Here is an 8,762-nt window from a genome sequence, read left to right on the forward strand (position 1 = left end):
GATAACTCCCCGCCTAACACAATACTGAAACTTAACAGTGATCCAGCTTGATATGGAGTGCAGAGGGCTTTATAATCCTCGGGGCCCAATGCTTTATCACAAATTCCATCAGAGCCGGTGGGCAGTCCAGTCTGTCAGTCAGAGAGACAGCCAGGACTTTCTCAGGCAAAGAGACAGCAGACAACTTGTGGCCAAACCCTCCAATCACACGTAATGATTTCCATTTGCTAGCCGCAGGCAGAGGGAGAATTCCGCCCATCTATCTCAACACAAATCATTTTTCTTGACTGAACCAAAAATAACTTAAGCCCTCCCTGATAAATGGTCTTAAAATCTGTCTGCTGTGAGCCATCAGCATTCCCAATCAACATAAGCCTAGATCCACAAATCTAACAATAATCCTTGCTAAAATACACTTGTTAAATTGATCAGAAAGGGTTTTGCACCATGAACTAGATTAAGAAATGCATGCACAACTCAAACCCAGCCTCAGAAATTCTCTATACTTGAGAAAAACCCCCACGAAAGAGCATCGCCGACATCCCCAAAACATCCTCACAGACACTGTTTTCAATAAAGCTCAGCTTTGTATGCCTCCCTGTCTTTTCTGATGTGCACATTAAAAGAAGAGGACAGGAGGGAGGCAGGGAGGAGAAGAGAGTCGGGTGTAAATCACGTTGAGATCTTGCCGTTTCACACCCAAGTGCAGCTGAAGCCCAAACGTTCATAGCTGAACATCTGTTGTCTTTGGCCGTGGCAGCCTTCCCTTTGCTCCTCTCCTCCCCTCTCCTCCCCTCGCCTCCCCCAGCCGGCCGACCTCTCCGACAAACCGTTTGACTCTCCCTCCCACGGCAAGTTTTATCCAACTCATGCATATAGATCCCTGACCCGGGAAGAGGGTGTGAGGGGGGGGATTGAAAGTGAAGAGGAGGTTACAAATATATGAGTTTCCTCTGTGAGAAGAGGCTGCCCTGTGGAAAGGAGAGGAGCGGATTGTCAAATGTTTCTCCAAACACAACAGTCCCTGGCTGTAATATGCGGTTATTATGGATCATTGCTTTGCTGATTCAGTGATGACCTCATGCTCTTTTGGCGGTCGATTATCTTCAAGCCGTCCTAAATAGCGTCTCAAATTCTTATTTTCTGGACATGTGGAGAATGAAAAATTAACTATCTGTCTGTCTGTCGGCCTAACTAAAAACATTTTTCAAAGTTCCTAAATGGAGCATTTCTAAAGCCAATTTCCTTCTGAAATATGACATGATTGTGGCCATGTGCTGCAAGAATTCACCATTTAAACCCAAGCTGATGCGTGAGATACATAGAAGATCCTTACTGTATTTTTTAATAATCTTTTGGCAGTCTTGCAGTGATGAAGTGGCAAATAAAACGTTGGGTAAACTATGACCTCTGGTCGGTGATCATCAGACAGCAAACAACCACTAATATAAACAAAAATAAATTATATTTTCTGAATTTTCCGAATTACAGCAATTTATGCTTTTTTCCCTTAAAAGACCCTATCCTTGTATAGCTTACACCAGGTTGATATGATGTCTACTTTGCATTTATTTCATTAAGATTTATGTCATCTTAAAAAGTCTTTTCCGCTGATAAAAAGCCGAGGTAAACTGAGATTAGGTGGGTTTACCCTCAAGTCATCCCAAGTTGTCTGTCTCTGTTTCTTCTCTCTCTCTCTCTCTCTCTCTCTCTCTCTCTCTCTCTCTCTCTCTCTCTGATACTGCCTGCCTGTCCTGTCCCTGTTAGCGAGCTCCGGTCTGTCTCTAGCACCTTGCTAATCAGCCCCACAGTTGCTCTTTGTCTCTTCCCCACTCCGCGCTCCTCCGGCCCCGTCAGGCATGTGGTCCAATAATAGCCCGGCCAGGTAGCTCAACCATGTGGAATTTGACATAGTGTCCCGGGGCATGTGGTGCTATGCGATCCCCGGCCCCCAGTGGGAGAGTGTCAGTGGACGGGATACAGCGAGTGTCAGGACCAGAGGGTTTTCCGAAGTGAAACGATCGCTGTTCCACCGGTCACGGATATGTTTTTATCAAGGATAACATCTCAGCGCTGCAGATAGTTTTATGGAGGGTCTGGGAGGGGTGGGGAGGGGTAGCAGAGATGAATGATGTGATTTCATAGATGGCCTTGGAACTGGAGATGTGGTTTCTGGTTGGATTGGTGCCAATGACTTCAAATGAATACATAAAAAATACAGAAAGTATATAAAAAAAACAGAAGAATATTGTATGAATATCATACTATGCTGCTGCATTTTCGTTAACTTCTCGGGCAAAATCACAGCCAACCAGAGCTCAGCTGTTGTTCCCACTAAAAATATTTTTGGGGTCTCAAACCCAGGCATGCATGGGGTGTCGGCCCTCTTCCCTCAGATCTCCCTAATCAGATTCTGTTCAGTGCTTTCAGATAAACCTTCCCCCTCATATAACTAATGAAATATATACCTTGTATCAAAGCAATGAACCTACACCCAGATAAGCAGATAGCGCACATAAAGCATGGCTGTTATTAACGTATTTTAGACTCCTACACCTCTCTCTCTCTCTCTCTCTCTCTCTCTCTCTCTCTCTCTCTCTCTCTCTCTCTCCCTCCTTTCTCCCCGAGGACCCCAGCTGGTGGCTCGGGGCTGCAAAGTGTGTGTGTGTGATTCATGAGTAGGGTGGAAGGAATGTGTGAGCACCACATGTCTTTTGGGTTACATATAGACACACACACTCACACACATGGCAACAGGTGCGGCACCGCGGGTGCGTAGGTGGCATGCAGGGAGGCCCTTGTTAACGTTGGCACCGGTCTCGGTGCCATGTCGCCCTGCCTGGTCGGCACCACTGGAGGCTGTGTGGTCAGAGGCTGATATATGTCCCGTTCTATAGGAGTAGACACGCCATCACATCCATTCATCATGATACTAACGTTACAGGATCCAGAAAAAGACACGCTCTGTGCTCTGGCCAACATCCGCCGCCAACGTTAAGTGTCAACGGCGAGTATTAACCCTGATATGTCACGATATTCGAAATATTCAAGCAATTTCATCACCAAAAACAATGCCTTCTGGACATAGGGTAAGCTAGAGGACATGAATCAGAGTTTAAATTTGGCAAATATTCATTTTTCAAATATGGACATTGCCAGCTGAGGCCCCATATGTTAATCACAAAAACGTATGAAGTCAAGTTTAAGAAAGATGAATTTCTGCTGACCAAAACAACCTAAACTGAAGCACTTGAGACCTTACATTCTATTGTATACATACAGTTCTCCATCTATCTTTCGTTCTTGCTCTCTCTCGGGGGCGAAAGGTTTCGGCAGTGAGAGCGAGGAGGGGACAGCGAACGGCCGATGATCCTGACTCAATTTGTCAGAGACTGAGACAGCTGCCTCCTCTGAGAGTAATGCTGGCGTTAATGGATACATAAAAATATTCACGCTTTAATTAAAATCACGTGGGGATATTTGGGTTGTTTAACTTCCCTCTGTGTGTGAGTGTGTGTGTCTGTACAGTATGTGAAACTGGGTCACAATGGGCCTGGTTTTGACCATTTTAGAATGATAATTTTAGTAATTTTGTGTGTGTGTGTCTGTGTGCACGTCAGAGGTGTGTATTACTCTCAAAGGGGCCCTGCACTTCCTGTATCTGTGCCTGTGCCTGTGTGTGTGTGTGTGTGTGTGTGTGTGTGTCTGTGTTTGGTCTCAGCACATGCAAACATTTATATGGAACCAAAGGAATGCAACGGTACCTCAGTCAGTGGTCTCCCTTTCTCTCCATGTCATGACTTTGTGTGTGCGTGTGTGTGCGTGTGTGTGTGTGTGTGTGTATGTGTGTCTGTGTGTGTCAGTTGTGTAATTGTCTTCAGTGAGGATGAGTCTCAGTCACACTAGCAGCTGTTCTGTGGCCACTAAACTGTGGCCGCTCCGTAGGCGATACACGATTATACACCGATAAATTCAAGCCACCCAGTGTTAACACACACACACACACACACACACACACACACACACACACACAGGGCTCTGTTGGCATCTGGCAAATGTATGGATCCCATTCTTTCTATCTGATAAAGCTGGTCAGCACTGAACCAAACACAATTCCTGTGGAAATTAAACAGCAGGGACACACTTCACAGGAACGCATGTCTGTGAAAATCCAAAAGTTTCCACAGTTGTTTTCTTTATCAGATTATTATCTCTAAGTTTTACTTCCAGTGCTTTATAATATAGTCCATCATGGAAGTCTGCACCAAGATACTGCACAGTTTCAAGTGCCGCACAATATTAGGTACCGAACTCTGAGCCTATACATTCCTGGGCCTGTGTGCCGGTTGCTGTCTGCAGCTGCAGGACCCGGTCGGCTAGGTGATGAATGAACCAATAGCGTCCTGGCTATGTGATGAATGGACCAATAGAGGATGATGGATAACACTGGAGGGATCGGGCTAGAGGCGGAGGTCTCGCCGAGGCCCGAAACATGAATGTAGCCGGGAGTTGTGAAAATCAACAAGTTGAGGGAGAGAGAGAGAGGGAGAGAGAGGGGAGAGGGATAAAGAGAGATGGGAGAGAGAGAGAGAGGGGGAAATGTGAGGGGTGGTGAGGGAGAGAGAAAGTGTGCAGTGATAAGTGAGGGGAAAGGAGTGAGAGTAGGACAGAGGAACGTGACAAAGTGTTAGCAAAGGGAGGGGAGATGACAAAGAGAGGGAGGATTTATGACCGGGGAGAGAAGTGGAAAGAAAGAAAGGAAGACGGAAAGAAAGAAAGAAAGAAAGAAAGAAAGAAAGAAAGAAAGAAAGAAAGAAAGAAACAGGGGGGAGATGACGCATTGAGCAGAATGCTAACAGAGAAAAAAGCTCCACTCCTCAACAGAATGTTATGATGTGTGTGTGTGTGTATCTGTGTGTGTGTGTGTATCTGCAAACCCATTTTATAACATTGCATTGAGAGCACACTGCAAAAACAGCAGACAAAACAGCATGGCAGACCTGTAAACAGATACGTGGGAACAACACAGCCAGATTCTGTATCACCCAATTTTCAAAACCTCCAAAAAATGGGGGCGCAGTGTATTGAAAGAGCGTGTGATCATTTATAAAAAAAAAATTATAAAAAAAAAACACGATTTGAGCTGAGATTACATATTTTTCAGGTCTCTTGAAGATGTGTGCCTGTGGTTTTCATGCGTATCAAAACAGTCTCAGCGCAATTCTCGCCGGCATGTCAGGGCCGAGCCTCTGGTGTAATACTCGATTGATATCAGCAATAGCTACAGGGTGCAACGTTATGCCACAAAGAGCTCCATAACCCCGGGCCAGCTGGCAGGCAGCTTGTAAGACAGTCACGCAGGTTTAAACCGCGCTGGGATCCAAACGGCTCCGTCAACACGGCGCACCGCTCCGCAACAAAGACAGAGTGATTAAAGTTTCAGTCTCCGCACACCTGCTCATCCTCTCGTTTTTATTCAGCAGCCAAGTTTATAGGAGCTGAACGGAGTGTATGTGCACGTCGTTCAGTGATCTTAATGGATGGAGAGTGTGCGGGCTGGTTACTGGGGACTCGAGTCGCATGACTTGGGCTCGGGTCAGACTCGAGTCACAATTTTAACTGCTTGGGACTTAAGCTGACTTGATGCATGAAGAGAAAACTTGAGACATGACTTTGACTTGTACTTTGATGACTTGAAAAGGTTTCTAAAGTCTTGACGAAAGATCTTGTGTTTGTGTAAATCATTTAGATTGAAAGTGATGAGATTTGTTCCACCTGACGACTGAACTTAAATTCTGTTTTTTTTTTTTTTTTAATGGAATGCTTTAATTTATTGAAGTTGAAACTGATAGTAAGAAATCAAACTCACGATGCTCTCACCAAGTTTTAACAATATTGCATTGAAAAGTTATTTTGTTTTCTTTAAGATATTACATTGATGCTGGACTTGATTTGTTCTGACTTGACTTGGCGTTCTGCATTTAGACTTAAGACTTGAACAGACAGAGAAGCGGGAAGAGGAAGAGCGATGAGGAGGAGGAAAAGTTGGAGTGAGGAAACTGAAGCGAAAAAGGAGTGGAATGAAAATAAAAGAGGGACGAGGTTAGAGTTACAAATTCACGAAAAGAAGAGCCTGCTAGTTATTCTTGGTCAGATCTGTTCGTCTGTGCAACAGTCCAGCACATTCAACTCTGTCTTTCATTTCCCCCCACAATTTCACTTATTCTTTCACTCACTCTCTCTCTCCATCCCCCCTCCCCTGTTATTTATGATACTGATAGATCAGAGCAGAGTCAGGACAGCATCTTTTCACCTGGGGATAACATTTGGATCAGCAGCAGGGGGTTGAGTTATAGAGCCACGTCTGCTGTATATTCACTATTCTCTGTGGTAAAGCAGAGTTATGAGGTTGTATCCTCCTATCCATCCTATGCTGGCTGCTTAGCCTCCTGTCTAAACTAACCTGTCCCATTTCTGGGTCTCGTTTGGGAAGTTGCCCTTGCGATGCATACAAACCCAACATGACACAGAGGTCAGAACCTTATGGGTTTTAAAGGAGAATACCAGGGTCATTTAGAGTTATACCCCATTCACTTCTGTGTATGCCTGGTTTGCATTTCCACCAATCATTTAGCAATGCCTGCCGTATGTTATTCAATTTTTTAACACCTTGGTTTTTGTTGCTTTTAAAAACATTACGGCCTCAGATCTAGCTTGAAATTAAGTGCTGTTCCATTTTACAAACACGCCCTGAATAGGAAGACATGGATGTGACAATTAAGTTTATAAGGCGCCGATGTTTTTTCAAGGGAATATTTCCTGGCGGAGATTGTGGGTGTCAGGTGATTGACAGTAAGCACAGCGGAGCACAATGCACTCACTGATATGAAAACACTCAACTCGAGCACAATGAACTAAGGGTTACCAAATATAAGGGAAATAAGGGTTGACAAAACCAAATCAAGGCTTTGTTATTTACTGTGATGGATTATCTAGCAGCAAATGGCTTCTTCTGAAGGTAGGAAAACGAGCGCTGAAATCTCCAACTATGCTGACTGTGTGCAGAAACCTGCAGGAATAATGTAAAGGAGAGGGACAACCAGGACGATTAGCACAAACTTAAAAAAAAACAGTTATTATGCAACGTCTCTCTGAGGTTGCCATGTCTCTGTCATGGTAATGAGATGAAAACAAACAGTAACTGTAGCCCTGTGTGTGTGTGTGTGTGTGTGTGTGTGTGTGTGTGTGTGTGTGTGTGTGTGTGTGTGTTTGTCATAGTGCATGTATGCATCCATGGGTTTATGTACGTGTGGATGCACATGCACGTGTGTGTATGCATGTGTGTATGTATATAGGCCTGTGTATGTGCTTCTGGCTTGTGTATGTGAATGTATGTGTGTGTGTGTGTGTGTGTGTGTGTGTGTGTGTGTGTGTGTGCAGGCATACATCCCTGTGTGTATCTGTAGTGCTCCCTTGTCTGGTATCGATGGCAGTCACTTAGAGAGTGTTAGAGGAATGAGTCAGTGTGTTTACTGTTTTCACAGATGGAGCTCTGACACTGTCTGGATAACTGAGATAAATGACTCGCGCTCCGGCTCAGCAGATGGGAAAAACAACAGCCACGAAGCCAGACACACACACACACACACACACACACACACACACACATACAATCGCAGACAGGCCAACATACATATGTGCTGCTGCATGCACTCGTATTCATGGACACACATGTGCATGGCCAGATATGCACAGATGCAAACACACATGGGCCTGCATCCTCTCTCTCTCTCTCTCTCTCTCCCTCTCTCTCTCTCTCTCTCTCACACACACACACACACACACGCACGCACACACACACACACACACGCACACACACACACACACACACAATGGATGAATGAAAGATATTAACTGCTCATAAGGACCTTATGTTTAAAAGCTGCTTGGCACAGATACTGGATCTCTAGAACCGGCACATTATCATGGTGTCTTATTAAAAATGAAGCACTTCATCCACTGATATTTTCGCTCCTAATTACAGCAGAACAGAAAACCACAGGAAAGAGTAGCTACTCATTAGTGGGGAAGCTTCAGCTCCTGATTGGCTCAATATGGCCACTGATTCAAGCCAATAGGGAGAGCTCATCTGTTATCAATTAACAGCTGCAGGAACATAAGTGTTGGTTCCAGGGGAATGAACAAAAAAAAAAAAACGGATATTGTGCCAATAGTTCTTCCCATATGTAATGAATTTTAAACTTACCCTCAGATTCAAACTGTATCTCCATAAATGAGATTTTAGGAAAATGTGTCAGTGGCCATCATCCATCAACCTATCTGTGAATGACTTTACCAAGGGCTAACATTACTGAGCAGGTTAACACAGCAGGTGGGTCACAAACTGCTGCATGTCTGCAGTAAAGTGATGCCTGCTGTTCCTCTCTCATTGACTGGCCTTGATGCACCTGGTACATACTGCCCCCGTGTGGCTAAAGGACCTAAGATGCACTGAGTGAAGTAGGCTATGCTCAGCTTTTCTATGGCCCAATCAGCCACACAGAGGTGCTATTGACATGCTGCAGTGCATTCCTTTTAATTGCATTATCATTATCTGTCACGCTTCATTGTTTAACCAGTATGGCTGTTGCTCGATAGCAAATACCTGTTGACTGACAAGTAATATCTGATTACCTATTTGACAAGATGGCTGTGTTAGGAAATGGTAAACCAAGAAAAAAACATCCCTGTTTTTACCTTCA

This window comes from Centroberyx affinis, unplaced genomic scaffold (assembly GCF_046629955.1).
Source record: "Centroberyx affinis isolate AG114_WGS23_722 - 3 ecotype Tasmania unplaced genomic scaffold, CSIRO-AGI_Caff_v1 ptg003980l_1, whole genome shotgun sequence".
NCBI lineage: Eukaryota > Metazoa > Chordata > Actinopteri > Beryciformes > Berycidae > Centroberyx > Centroberyx affinis.